This window comes from Myxine glutinosa, chromosome 10 (assembly GCF_964187855.1).
Source record: "Myxine glutinosa chromosome 10, kmMyxGlut1.1, whole genome shotgun sequence".
Classification (NCBI taxonomy): Eukaryota; Metazoa; Chordata; class Myxini; order Myxiniformes; family Myxinidae; genus Myxine; species Myxine glutinosa.
In genome coordinates this window covers 21,165,744-21,180,746 of record NC_136270.1, presented here as the reverse complement: position 1 = coordinate 21,180,746, position 15,003 = coordinate 21,165,744, and positions in this window count along the sequence as shown.

Here is a 15,003-nt window from a genome sequence, read left to right as displayed (position 1 = left end):
TCCGAGTACACGACGGACATCCGTCATGTCGCGGGTAAGGACAACCCGGTGGCGGATTGCCTTTCCCGGTCCGTCGCACACGCGGTCCACCTCGGGATCGACTATGCCCGGATGGCGGCGGACCAGACCGCCGACCCCGACGTCCAGGCCTTGCGGACTGCCGTCATGGGCCTCCGCGTCACCGAGGTGCCGTTCGACGTCGCGGGCACTGCCCTCTTGTGCGACGTCTCCCTCGGCCGGCCTCGCCCCATCGTGCCCGCTGGCTGGCAGCGCCCGGTTTTTGACGCCATCCACGGCCTGTCCTACCCGGGCACGAAGGCCTCCCAGAAGCTCGTCGTGGCGAAGTTCTTCTGGCATGGCCTCAGGAAGAACGTCTATGACTGGGCCAGGACGTGCCTCGCGTGCCAGCGCACGAAAGTCCACCGCCACACCCAAGCCCTGTTGGCCCCATTTACGGTGCCCGAACGTCGGTTCGACAATGTCCACGTCGACTTGGTGGGACCTCTGCCCCCCTCGCGGGGTTTCACCCACCTCCTCACCATGGTGGACCGCACCACCCGGTGGCCGGAGGCCGTGCCATTGGCGGCGATGGCTGCGGCTGACGTCGCGCAAGCCTTCATTGCCACGTGGGTTGCCCGGTTCGGCGCCCCCTCGGACATCTCGTCCGACCACGGCCCACAGTTCACCTCGGAGCTCTGGGGAGCAGTGGCGCAAGGGCTCGGCGTCAAGCTGCACCGCACCACGGCCTACCACCCCCAGGCCAACGGCCTGTGCGAGCGCTTCCATCGCTCAATGAAGGCCGCGCTCCGGGCCAGCCTCCGCGACGGCAGCTGGGCCGACAGGCTCCCCTGGGTCCTGCTGGGCCTCAGGACGGCGCCCAAGGACGACCTGCGCACGTCCTCGGCGGAGCTGGTCTTCGGACAACCACTGCGGGTACCTGGCGAATTTATCCCCGACTCCACGGCCCCTTGGTCGTGTGCGAGCGCAACAGCGCTCTGCCCTTCAGGAGACCGCCAGGAGGTTCGCCCCGGTGTCGACGGCACACCACGGTTGCCCGTCCTCCCACGTCACCCCGGAGCTTCGCACGGCGGAGTACATTTTTGTCCAGCACGACGCCCACCGGGCACCGCTGCGGCCCCCGTATGACGGGCCCTTCCGCGTGCTGGAGACCGGGGACAAGCATTTCACCGTGGACATCGGCGGTACTCCAGATCGTATCTCCGTGGACCGCCTCAAGCCGGCCCACCTCGACCTGGACCACCCCCCGCAAGCAGCTCTGCCTCCGCGTCGAGGCCGCCCCCTCGCGGGCAGACCCCCGGCACCCCCAGCCCCGCCGTCCCGCTACCCCCCAGCCCTGCACGCATCGCCAGAGGGCGTTTCACCCGGGTCTTCCGGCTTCCCCGCAAGCTCACGCTTCAGGTGCGCGGGAATTCTGGGGGGGCGCGTGTGGCGGACACATTGTCAGTGGGCAATAATTCCGCGCACCAGTGGGTGGCGCGAGCGTCCGGGCGTGGAAGCGCAGCTCGGGCCATGCCCGGAGCAGAGGCGCAGGGTGGAACGGAGATACATGCCCCGCCTTTCGGCCGACCGGCCATGCCCGGGGGCAAGGCGTGGCCTCGGGACATATATGCGGGTTCGATAGTCAAGCCCGCCCAGTGCTTACGTGCGAGCTGTTAATAAAGTGTTTCAGTTTGTACAACGCGTTGTGGCCTACCTTCTTTGCAAACGAATTGTGTGTGCACAGCACCACAATATCCTATATGCAGTACCTGCAGTAAGAGTCGTACTGCCGAGAAGAGGCCCACTCGGAAGTTCAAGAAGTAGTTGGTATTCTGAAGGAGAAGCCAAATATCATCGGCAAACGGGAGAGCCTTACGTGATAATTATTGCTGTGGATTCCTCGTCAAAAATTAAACGAGTGCTGCACTACATGTAGTAGTAGGTGATGATAGCTACATGAATAAACGGCAACCAACATTCTCTTGGTGTTGAACTCTACTCAACATGTATGAGTGCTATAATAGCAGTAGCTGCTGATAGATAGATCCATCTATGAGTGCTATAATAGCAGTAGCTGCTGTTATATAGATACATCTATGAGTGCTATAATAGCAGTAGCTGCTGATAGATAGATACATCTATGAGTGTTATAATAGCAGTAGCTGCTGATAGATAGATACATCTATGAGTGTTATAATAGCAGTAGCTGCTGATAGATAGATACATCTATGAGTGCTATAATAACAGTAGCTGCTGACAGATAGATACATCTATGAGTGCTATAATAGCAGTAGCTGCTGATAGATAGATACATCTATGAGTGCTATAATAGCAGTAGCTGCTGATAGATAGATACATCTATGAGTGCTATAATAGCAGTAACTGCTCATAGATAGATACATCTATGAGTGCTATAATAGCAGTAGCTGCTGATAGATAGATACATCTATGAGTGCTATAATAGAAGTAGCTGCTGTTATATAGATACATCTATGAGTGCTATAATAGCAGTAGCTGCTGATAGATAGATACATCTATGAGTGCTATAATAGAAGTAGCTGCTGTTATATAGATACATCTATGAGTGCTATAATAGCAGTAGCTGCTGTTATATAGATACATCTATGAGTGCTATCATAGCAGTAGCTGCTGATATATAGATACATCTATGAGTGCTATCATAGCAGTAGCTGCTGATATATAGATACATCTATGAGTGCTATAATAGCAGTAGCTGCTGACATATAGATACATCTATGAGTGCTATAATAGCAGTAGCTGCTAATAAATAGATACATCTATGAGTGCTATAATAGCAGTAGCTGCTGATATATAGATACATCTATGAGTGCTATAATAGCAGTAGCTGCTGATATATAGATACATCTATGAGTGCTATAATAGCAGTAGCTGCTGATAGATAGATACATCTATGAGTGCTATAATAGCAGTAGCTGCTGATATATAGATACATCTATGAGTGCTATAATAGTAGTAGCTCCTGATAGATAGATACATCTATGAGTGCTATAATAGCAGTAGCTGCTGATATATAGATACATCTATGAGTGCTATAATAGCAGTCGCTCCTGATAGATAGATACATCTATGAGTGCTATAATAGCAGTAGCTGCTGATATATAGATACATCTATGAGTGCTATAATAGCAGTAGCTCCTGATAGATAGATACATCTATGAGTGCTATAATAGCAGTAGCTGCTGATATATAGATACATCTATGAGTGCTATAATAACAGTAGCTGCTGATAGATAGATACATCTATGAGTGCTGCTGATAGATATATGTATAAATGCGAACCAGACATTCTTTTGATGTGGTTTATGTCCTCTTCCATGTCTGCCAAACTGCTCAATATGCATGTACCGGAACCATGAAGTTGTGGTGCTGTGCACACACGACTCGATTGCCAGAGAGGTAGGCCACAACGCGTGGATACAACAAGTGTCTTTATTAAGAGCTCGCACTTCAGCACTGGGCGGGCTCGAGCTTAGAGCCCGCATATATGTCCCGAGGCCACGCCTTGCCCCCGGGCGTGGCCGATCGGTCGAAAGGCGGGGCATGCATTTCAGTTCCCCGCCTGGACGCTTGCGCCACCCACTGGTGCGCGGAATTATTGTCCCTTGTCCCCACCACACGCGCCCCCCCAGAATTCCCGTGCACCTGAAGGGTGAGCTTGCGTGGAAGCCGGATGACCAGGCCGAAACGCCCCCTGGCGATGCGTGCAGGGCTGGGGGGTAGCGGGACGGCGGGGCTGGGGGGTGCCGGGGGTCTGACCGCCGGGGGGCGGCCTCGACGCGGAGGCAGAGCTGCTTGCGGGGGGTGGTCCAGATCGAGGTGGGCCGGCTTGAGGCGGACCACTGAGATACGATCCGGGGCACCGCCGATGTCGACGGTGAAATATTTGTCCCCGGTCTCCAGCACGCGGAAGGGCCTGTCGTACGGGGCCGTAGCGGTGCCCGGTGGGCATTGTGCCGGACGAAGACGTACTCCGCCGTGTGAAGCTCCGGGGTGACGTGGGAGGACGGGCAACCGTGGTGTGCCGTCGGCACCGGGGCGAACCTCCGGGCGGTCTCCTGCAGGGTGGAGCGCTTTTGCGCCGCGGACCAAGGAGCCGTGGAGTCGGGGATAAATTCGTCCGGTACCCGCAGTGGTTGCCCGAAGACCAGCTCCGCCGAGGACGCGCGCAGGTCGTCCTTGGGCGCCCTCCTGAGGCCCAGCAGGACCCAGGGGAGCCTGTCGGCCCAGCTGCCGTCGCAGAGGCTGGCCCGGAGCGCGGCATTCATCGAGCGATGAAAGCGCTTGCACAGGCCATTGGCCTGGGGGTGGTAGGCCGTGGTGCGGTGCAGTTTGATGCCGAGCCCTTGCGCCACCGTGCCCCAGAGCTCCGAGGTGAACTGGGGGCCGTGGTCGGACGAGATGTCCGAGGGGGCACCGAACCGGGCAATCCAAGTGGCGATGAAGGCTTGCGCCACATCAGCCGCAGACGTCGCCGCCAATGGCACGGCCTCCAGCCACCGTGTGGTGTGGTCCACCATGGTGAGGAGGTGGGTGAACCCCCGCGAGGGGGGCAGAGGTCCCACCAAGTCGCCGTGGACGTGGTCGAACTGACGCTCGGGCACCGCAAACGGGGCCAATGGGGCCTGGGTGTGGCGGTGGACCTTTGCGCGCTGGCACGCGAGGTACGTCCTGGCCCAGTCGCGGACATCCTTCCTGAGGCCATGCCAGACGAACTTCGCCGCGACGAGCTTCTGGGAGGCCTTCGTGCCCGGGTGGGACAGGCCGTGGATGGTGTCAAAATCCGGGCGCTGCCAGCCAGTGGGCACGATGGGGCGAGGCCGGCCGAGTGAGACGTCGCACAGGAGGGCCGCGCCCGCGACGTCGAACGGCACCTCGGTGACGCGGAGGCCCGTGATGGCGGTCCGCAAGGCCTGGACGCCGGGGTCGGCGGTCTGGTCCTCCGCCATCCGGGCATAGTCGATCCCGAGGTGGACCGCGTGCGCGATGGCCCGGGAAAGGCAATCCGCCACCGGGTTGTCTTTACCCGCGACGTGACGGATGTCCATCGTGTACTCGGACATGGCAGAGAGGTGACACTGCTGCCGTGCCGACCATGGATCGGCGACCTTGGCCATCGCGAACACAAGGGGCTTGTGGTCGACGAAAGCCGTGAACGGGCGGCCCTCGAGCAGATGGCGGAAGTGTCGGACCGCCAGGTGGAGCCCGAGCAGCTCGCAGTCGAAGGTGCTGTAGCGGCGTTCGTGCACGCGAAGCTGCCGGCTAAAAAATGCCAGTGGCTGCCAAGCACCACGCACCCACTGCTCGTGCACCGCGCCCACCGCGTAGTCTGACGCGTCGGTGGTGAGGGCGATCGGTGCATCGGGCGCCGGGTGCGCCAGCATGGTGGCGTTGGCCAGGGCCAGCTTTGCACCCGCAAACGCCGCGGCCATCGGCTCTGACCAGGCGATGCCACCTTTGCCCGGCTTGCCCCGGAGGGCCTCGTGCAGGGGGCGGAGGAGCTGAGCGACGTGGGGCACGAAGCGGTGGTAAAAATTTACCATGCCCAGGAACTCCTGGAGCCCCTTGACCGTGCGGGGGCACGGGAAATCCCTGACCGCCTCCACCTTAGCCGGTAAAGGGACGGCCCTGTGCCTGGTGATGCGGTGCCCCAATAAGTCAATGGCGGCGACACCGAAACGGCACTTTGCGGGGTTGATGATCAGGCCATTCTGGCCTAGGCGTTCGAAAAGCGTGCGGAGGTGGAGCAGGTGCTCCTCCTGGGACGCGCTCGCGACTCAGATGTCATCCAGGTAGGCATAGATGAAAGGTAAGTCACGCAAGACGCTGTTCATGAGCCGTTGGAATGCCTGGGCCGCATTCTTCAACCCAAAAGGCATTCGCAGGAACTCAAAGAGGCCGAAAGGGGTGATGACGGCGGTCTTTGGGACATCGTCCGGTTGTACGGGGACCTGGTGGTAGCCCCGGATGAGGTCCACCTTGGAGAACACGGTCGTGTTTGCCAACCGGGCAGAAAAGTCCTGGATATGCGGGACTCGGTAGCGGTCGGGGGTGGTGGCATCATTGAGCCGGCGGTAGTCACCGCACGGTCGCCATCCTCCGCCGGGCTTTGGCACAATGTGCAGAGGAGAGGCCCAAGTGCTGTTGGAGCGCCATACGATACCCAGCCGTTCCAGCGTGGCGAACTCCGCTTTCGCCACGGCGAGCTTCGTGGGGTCGAGTCGGCTTGCCCGGGCGTAGACCGGCGGCCCGACCGTGGGGATATGGTGCTCCACCCCGTGTTTGACAGCCACCGCTGAGAAGGTGGGCCGTGTGAGGGTCGGGAAACTGGTGAGGAGGCGGGTAAACTCGTCCGCTGCCGGAAGCGTGCAGACTAACCTCGCCGGGACGGAGCCTTTCAGCAAGCAGCTTGGCAAGCCGCTTGGTGAGCTGCTCAGCTAGCTGCTCAACGAGCCGCTCAGCGAGCTGCTCAACGAGCCGCTCAGCGAACAAGCGAGCAAGCTGAAGGTTTCAGCCTGGACGAGACGTCTGCGCTTAACGTCGACCAACAGCCCATGCGCACATAGGAAGTCCGCGCCGAGCAGGGCCATTGGCACGCTGGCGGTGACGAACGACCATTGAAAGCGCTGCGCTCTGAACCGCAGTGAGAGGCAACGCTTCCCGAATGTGCGGATGGGTGTACTGTTGGCTGCAAGCAAAGCGGGGCCCCGGCCCGCGGCTTGCTTGTCGGACGCGGAGGCAGGGAGGACACTTACCTGCGCTCCCGTGTCGCAAAGAAAACGGCGCCCAGACAAGGTGTCCGTGATGAACAGGAGGCTGCCGGAATGGCCGACGCTCAGGGCCGCAAGTGAGCGCCGGCCCGGTCGTTTCCCGACCCGTCAAAAGAACACGGCGGGCGGCACGTTCTAGCCTTGCAGCCGAACCTGGCATGGTAGTAGCACCAGTTTTGCGGCGGTGGCGGCCGCGTTGGCCGTGCAGGCGGTGGCGGCCGCGTCGGCCGTGCTGGCGGTGGTGGTGGTGGCGGCGACGGTAATGGGCGGGGCGCAGCAGCGGCCACGAGGGAAGCCGGGGGCGCTGTAGCCTCGGCACCGGGATCCACGATGGCAGCACCGTAAACCGACCGCGTGTCGCAGGCCGCGAAAAACTTGTCGGCCTCTCCGGCCAGGGCGCGGGGTTCCGTGATGTTGGAACCGGCCAGCGCGAGACGCACCTGTATCGGTAGCTGGCGGAGGAAAAGTGCGCGGAATAAGAAAACGGGCGCTGCTCCCCAAGCAGAGATAGCATGAAAACTCATTCCGGACGGAAGGTCCAGGAGGCGGTCGGCACGTTCGACCTCTGTGAGCCCGAACGTGGCGAGGAGACGTTTGAGCGCCTCGTACTTGTGGTCGCCCGGCGAGCGCCGAAGGATGGACACGACGCGGGCGGCCATGCCGGGCCCGAGGGCGTCGACCATGTGGTAGTACCGGGTCTCGTCCGCCGTGATGCCCCGGAGTTGGAATTGAGCTTCGGCTTGCACAAACCAAACGTCGGCTTGCGCTTCCGAAAACTCCGGGAGTTTGATTGCGACGGCGTTGGTAGCCATGGCGCGTTCGGGGGTCAGCAACGGCTGAACCAATCCGGGTCACCAGTGTGGTGCTGTGCACACACGACTCGATTGCCAGATAGGTAGGCCACAACGCGTCGATACAACAAGAGTCTTTATTAAGAGCTCGCACTTCAGCACTGGGCGGGCTCAAACTTAGAGCCCGCATATATGTCCCGAGGCCACGCCTTGCCCCCGGGCATGACCGATCGGTCGAAGGCGGGGCATGCATTTCAGTTCCCCACCTGGACGCTCGCGCCACCCACTGGTGCGCGGAATTATTGTCCCTTGTGCCCGCCACAAAGTGATATTTCGTGGCGAGGAATTCTAGTCAAATATGTATGAATGCTATGGCAATAGCTGCTGATAGATACATGTATGGCAACCGGACATTATACTTAAAAGCCGAAGTTTTGGTCTACCATTGTTATATGTATCAGTAAAGCGCGGTGCTACGAGCGCTCCTTGCTTACCAAGAAGGAAGCGGACAACGCGGGTAAAACAAAAGAGTCTTTATTGACAAGAGGTCACTGTAGCACTGCCGCGCTCCGGGCTGCGCACCCGGTGTATATCCTGAGGCCACGCCTACCCCTCGGCGTGGCCGCCGCCCACTTGGTGCGCAGAATGATGTCACCACACCAGTGGGCTTCCGTGACCGCCACACGCGCCCCCCCCCCCCAGAATTCCCGCGCACCTGGAGGGCCAGTTTGCGGGGCAAACGGATGACCCGGCCGAAGCGCCCTCTGGCGACCGGCGGCGTCCGGGGTGCAGGGACGCCAGCTGGGATGCCCCCGGCTGTACCCGGGATGGGTGCCGGACCGGGGGGCGGCGTGCCGGCGGTGCTGGGCGGTGCTGGGGGTCCGCCCGCAGGGGGGCGGCCCCGACGCGGGGGCCCAGCCACCGGCGGTGGGTGGTCCACGTCGAGGTGGGCCGGCTTGAGGCGGTCTATGGAGACCCGGTCAGGACTGCCGCCGATGTCCAGGGTGAAATGTTTCACTCCGGTCTCCAGCACGCGGAAAGGCCCGTCGTACGGGGGCCGCAGTGGTGTCCGGTGGGCGTCGTGCCGGACGAAGACGTACTCCACGGTGCGGAGCTCCGGGGCGACGTGTGTAGGAGGGCGCCCGTGGTGCGCCGTCGGCACCGGGGCGAACCTCTGGGCGGTCTGCTGCAGCGCGGAACGCTCCTGCGCCACGGACCATGGTGCCGTGGGGTCGGGGAGGAACTCGCCCGGCACCCGCAGCGGTTGTCCAAAAACCAACTCCGCCGCGGAGGCGCGTAGGTCGTCCTTCGGCGCCGTCCGGAGGCCCAGCAGGACCCAGGGGAGCCTGTCGACCCAACCGCCGTCACGGAGGGTGGCCCGGAGCGCGGCCTTCAAGGAGCGGTGGAAGCGCTCACACAGGCCATTGGCCTGGGGGTGGTAGGCCGTGGTTCGGTGCAGCTGGACCCCGAGCCCCCGCGCAACCGCCTCCCAGAGCTCCGAGGTGAACTGGGGGCCGCGGTCGGACGAGATGTCCAAGGGGGCGCCGAACCGGGCGACCCAGGTGGCGATGAACGCCTGTGCGACGTCCGCCGCCATCATCGCCGCCAAAGGCACGGCCTCCGGCGACCGGGTGGTGTGGTCCACCATGGTGATGACATGGGTGAAACCCCGCGAGGGGGGCAGAGGTCCCACCAGGTCCACGTGAACGTGGTCGAACCGACGTTCCGGCACCGTAAACGGGGCCAAGGGGGCCTGGGTGTGTCGGTGCACCTTTGCGCGCTGGCACGCGAGGCACGTCCTGGTCCAGCCGTGGACGGCCTTCCGGAGGCCATGCCAGACAAACTTGTCGGCGACCAACCTCTGGGAGGCCTTCGTGCCCGGGTGGGACAGGCCGTGGATGGCGTCAAAAACCTGGTGCTGCCAGCCTGCGGGCACGATGGGGCGAGGCCGCCCGAGGGAGACGTCGCAAACGAGGGCCGTGCCCGCGCCGTCGAAGGGCACCTCGGTGATGCGGAGGCCCGTGACGGCGGCCCGCAGGGCCTGGACCCCGGGGTCGGCGGCCTGGTCCGCCGCCATCCGGGCATAGTCAATGCCAAGGTGGACTGCATGGGCGACGGCCCGGGAAAGGCAATCGGCCACCGGGTAGTCCTTTCCCGTGATGTGCCGGATGTCCATCGTGTACTCGGACACGGCCGTGAGGTGCCGCTGTTGCCGGGCCGACCATGGCTCGGCGACCTTGCCCATCGCGAAAACCAGTGGCTTGTGGTCGACGAAGGCCGTGAACGCACGGCCCTCGAGCAGATGGCGGAAGTGCCTGACCGCCAGGTGAAGCCCAAGCAACTCGCGGTTGAAGGTACTGTAACGGCGTTCGGGCGGGCGAAGCTGCTGGCTGAAGAACGCCAGCGGTTGCCAGGCACCACGCACCCATTGCTCGTACACCGCGCCCACCGCGTAGTCCGAGGCGTCGGAGGTGAGGGCGATCGGTGCATCGGGCGCCGGGTGCGCGAGCATGGTGGCGTTGGCCAAGGCGAGCTTCGCGCCCGAGAACGCCGCCTCCATCTGCTCGGTCCAGGTAACGTCACCTTTGCCCGGCTTCCCTCGAAGGGCCTCGTGTAAGGGGCGCAGGAGCTGGGCGATGCGGGGCAGGAACCAATGGTAAAAGTTTACCATGCCCAGGAACTCCTGGAGCCCCTTGATCGTGTGGGGGCGCGGAAACCCCTTCACCGCCTCCACCTTGGCCGGTAGGGGGACGGCCCCGTGCCTGGTGACGCGGTGCCCCAAAAAGTCGATGCCGGTGACGCCAAACCGGCACTTGGCGGGGTTCACGATGAGGCCATGCTGGCCCAGGCGTTCGAAGAGCGTGCGGAGGTGATGAAGGTGCTCTTCGCGGGACGCGCTGGCGACGAGGATGTCGTCCAGGTAGACGTACAAAAAATGCAAGCCGTGCAAGACGCTGTCCATTAGGCGCTGGAACGCCTGAGCCGCATTTTTCAAACCGAAGGGCATCCGAAGAAATTCGAAAAGCCAGAATGGCATGATGACAGCCGTCTTCGGGATGTCCTCCGGCCTGACAAGGACCTGATGGTAGCCGCGTACGAGGTCCACCTTTGAAAAGAAGGACATCCCCACCAACCGGGCGGAGAAGTCCTGGATGTGGGGGACGGGGTAGCGGTCGGGGGTGGTGGCGTTGTTGAGGTGCCGGTAGTCCCCGCACGGTCGCCATCCCCCGCCGGGCTTGGGCACGATGTGGAGCGGGGACGCCCACACGCTCTCGGAGCGCCGCACGATGCCGAGCCGCTCCAGCGTAGCAAACTCCGCTTTAGCTACCGCGAGCTTCGTCGGCTCGAGGCGGCGTGCCCGGGCATAGACCGGTGGCCCGGCGGTGGGGATGTGGTGTTCCACCCTGTGTTTGACGGCCCCCGCCGAGAAAGTGGGCCGCGTGAGGGCCGGGAAACCCGCGAGGAGGCGGGTGAATTCGTCCGCTGCCGGAAGCGTACAGATGAACCTGGCAGGAACCGAACCGCTCAGCAAGCCGCTCGGCGAGCCGCTCGATGAGCCGCTCTGTGAGCTGCTCAATGAGCCGGGCAGCGCGCACGCGAGCGAGCTGAACGTCTCAGCCTGGACAAGCCTTCTGCGCTTTACATCCACCAGTAATCCATGAGCACATAAGAAGTCCGCGCCGAGCAGTGCCATGGGCACGTCGGCCGTAACGAACGACCAATGGAAAACCTGCCCTCCGAACCGCAGAGAAAGGCAGCGTTTTCCGTACGTGCGTATAGACTTACCATTGGCCACAAGCAGCGCGGGTCCTCGGCCCGCGGTTTGCTTGTCGGACGTACCGGCAGGAATGACACTCACCTGCGCTCCCGTGTCGCACAGGTAACGGCGCCCGGACAAGATGTCCGTTATGTACAGGAGGCTGTTCGAATTGCCGATGCTCAAAGCCGCCACCGAGCGTCGGCTCGCCCGTTTCCCGACCTGCCAAATGAGCAGGGCGGGCGACACTGCCGAGCCTCGTGGCTGAACTTGGCGTGGAAGAAACACCAGGTGGGTGGCTGCGGCGGCGGAGGCCGCGGTTTTCTTTGCGGCGGCGGCGGTGGTGGGTGGGGCCTGGCGGCCGCCACGAGGCGCCCCTCGGTGCAGGGGTGGGCACCCGCAGGAGGTTCGGGCTCGGGAGCCGCTATGGCCCCACCGAAACTCGCCTGCGTGTCCAAAGCCGCGTAGAACTTGTCGGCCTCGGCTGCGAACGCACGGGGTTCCGTCGTCGCGGAACCGGCCAATGCGAGGCGGACTCGTGCCGGCAGCTGGCATCGAAATAACGCCCGGAATAGAGCGTTCGGGGTTTCGTCGCCCATGAGCGACAGCATATGGTCCATTCGGACCGACGGTCGCGTGTCACCGAGCTCGGGGAGGTCCAAGAGGCGATCGGCCCATGCATCCACCGTGAGGCCGAACGTGGCGAGGAGGAGACGCTTGATCGCCCCGTACCTGCCGTGGGCCGGTGGGTTCCTCAGGACCGACACGACGTGGGCGGCCGCGCCAGCCCCGAGGGAGGCGACCACGTGGCAGTAGCGTGTCTCGTCCGCCGTGATGCGTCGAAGCCTGAACTGGGCTTCGGCCTGCAGGAACCAGATCTCCGCCTGAGCTTCCCAGAACTCGGGGAGCTTTATCGCTACCGCGTTGGTTGCCATGTCGGGTGGTCAGCGACGGCTGACCAGAACGTCGGAGGGTCACCAATTAAAGTGCGGTGCTACGCGCGCTCCTTGCTTATCAAGAAGGAAGCGGACAACGCGGGTAAAACAAAAGAGTCTTTATTGACAAGAGGTCACTGTAGCACTGCCGCGCTCCGGGCTGCGCGCCCGGTGTATATCCTGAGGCCACGCCTACCCCTCGGCGTGGCCGCCGCCCACTTGGTGCGCGGAATGATGTCACCACGCCAGTGGGCTTCCGTGTCCGCCACATCAGCAAATATTAAAAGTAAACAGAACTTAATGTGACATAGGTTTCTTTATTTTCTTTATTTGAATCGTATCAGTGCGTATGTATACGAAGGTTTACTCATTTAGAAATCATAACATTGTAGTGGTTACCTTATGCACATGTCGCAGTTACCTTATTCACTTATCCGCATGTGACGGTTACCATTACGATGGGTTTGGTATAACCCACGCACACGGGCGTTTGGTTGTGTCGTCGTGACGTCGTGACGTCGTGACGCACGCGCGGCTGTTGGAGCCACGCCCTCCGAAAAGGGTGCTTGTTTTATATAAGCCGTTACGACTTCCCTTCGCTCCGCTAGCAGTTGCTGGAGATTTCTGTACAATAAACTACCTTTTGTACCCAACGAAATGGCCTTTTCTTATCGTCTTCGGCAACCGCTAAAACATGATTCATCATCTATGTCAGATCAAGTATATTTAAGAAAAAAACATATTGTGCGTTGAATAATCCATTAAAATTTCACTCTGAAAAAAAAAAAAAAAACCCTCCCGCCCTACCCACTTTTTTGAAAAAAAGTGATGATAAACAGGAAAAAAAATTTAACCAGCCTTATTATGTGCTTCTCCAGGATACTAGACAACTCTTGTATGGTGCTGTTCTCTATTGCGTTCTCATCTTGTGTAATACTGCGCATTGTTATTTGCATATTCTGTATCTATTATCTTATTCTAATATCTACCATCGCTTTCTTTGTCTTGCAGATTGATTGTTCATCGTTGTTGCTAATAAATCTGCATTCAATTGATACATCCTTGTTTATGAACAATCAACTCATCTGAAGATGCCTGCTGCAGTCTGCCCCTTCCCGAGCTGTGTCTACGTTACTGACAGCACTGACAATGCCGTTGCTGCTATCCAGCTCTCCATCCACGCCATGACTCACACGTCCATTGCACCAGCCAAACCGGACAAAGTCAGCCGTCCTCGTATCCAAACCGGCGGTACCAGCGAAGATTGGCAATATTTCACCAGAAGATGGGATGGTTACAAGGCAGCGACCCAGATAATCGGCAATGATGTTCGCGTTCAACTCCTTGAATGTTGTGATGATAACCTACGACGTGACCTCCACCGCAGCAACCCACGCATTGAAATCAAGGACGAGGCAGCTATACTACAAGCCATTCGGTCCCTTGCTGTCCGAGAGGAGAATACCATGGTGTCCCGCGTCAACCTCCACAACATGCGACAGGACCGAGAAGAACCAATTCGTACCTACGCAGCCCGTCTGGCTGGTCAAGCTGAGATCTGCAAGTTTTCTGTTGTATGCTCATGCAATCCCCCTACTGATGTCAACTACACCAAGGACATGGTTCGCGATGTCCTATGTCGGGGACTCGCCGATCAAGATATACAACAGGACATTCTCGGCGATCAAAATCAGAACATGAGCTTGGAGGAAGTTCTCATTTTCGTCGAGGCCAAGGAAGCAGGGAAACGTTCCCAGAATGCCTTGCTCGATAGTGAAGGCGCTCATGGCGCAAGCCAATACAAAAACTGGAAGAACAAAAGAGCCCTGATCACTACCGACAAGCAGGCGGCCATTTGTAGTTATTGCGGCAAAACTGGTCATGGCAAACAGCCGAACATCGACCAAAGGCGTCAATTCTGCAATGCCTACGGGAAAACATGCAGTAAATGCGCCACTCGCGGCCATTTTGCACATGTCTGCCGGGGAGGCACGAAAAAGGCGGACAACAAACCTACGGACAAATCAATGGATGCTCATGATGTGGAAGAAAGCAGCCAGGTCCACGATCTCCTCTGCTCTGTCACGGAACGAGAAACGGCCATTTGGAAGCCGCAAATTAAAAGGGCCATGGCCACCTTGTCAACTCCACTACACCTCGACCACCATATATTTGACCACCTCTCTGGCTGGACCAAGAAGAAGTCTCAACCACAGCCATACATAAAACTCATAGCACGGATCGATAAGGAATCTTATGACCATTTCGGCCAGCCACTGTCATCCCGACCAAAATCGGCCAGGCTCCAGGCCATGGCCGACACTGGCTGTCAAAGCTGCCTCACAGGACTTAATATTTTCCACAAACTCGGGCTGCGTAATGAAGACCTGTTACCTGTCAACCTGAAGATGAATGCTGTTAACAGTGGAAGGGTCCGGATTATCGGCGCCATGCTCCTACACCTGTCTGGTCGCACAGCCAATGGCGACATTATTGAAACCCGACAAATCTGCTACATCTCACCTGACACACGGAACATGTATCTCAGTCGTGAAGCATGCGTCGATCTAGGCCTCGTGTCTAGTAGCTTCCCAACCATTGGCGAATCCAACACAGTTGGTGCTGCAGTGGCAGCAGTTATCGATGCAAATTGTAACTGCCCGGAAAGATCGCTTCCCCCTACACTGCCTACATCTATCCCATTTCCGGCC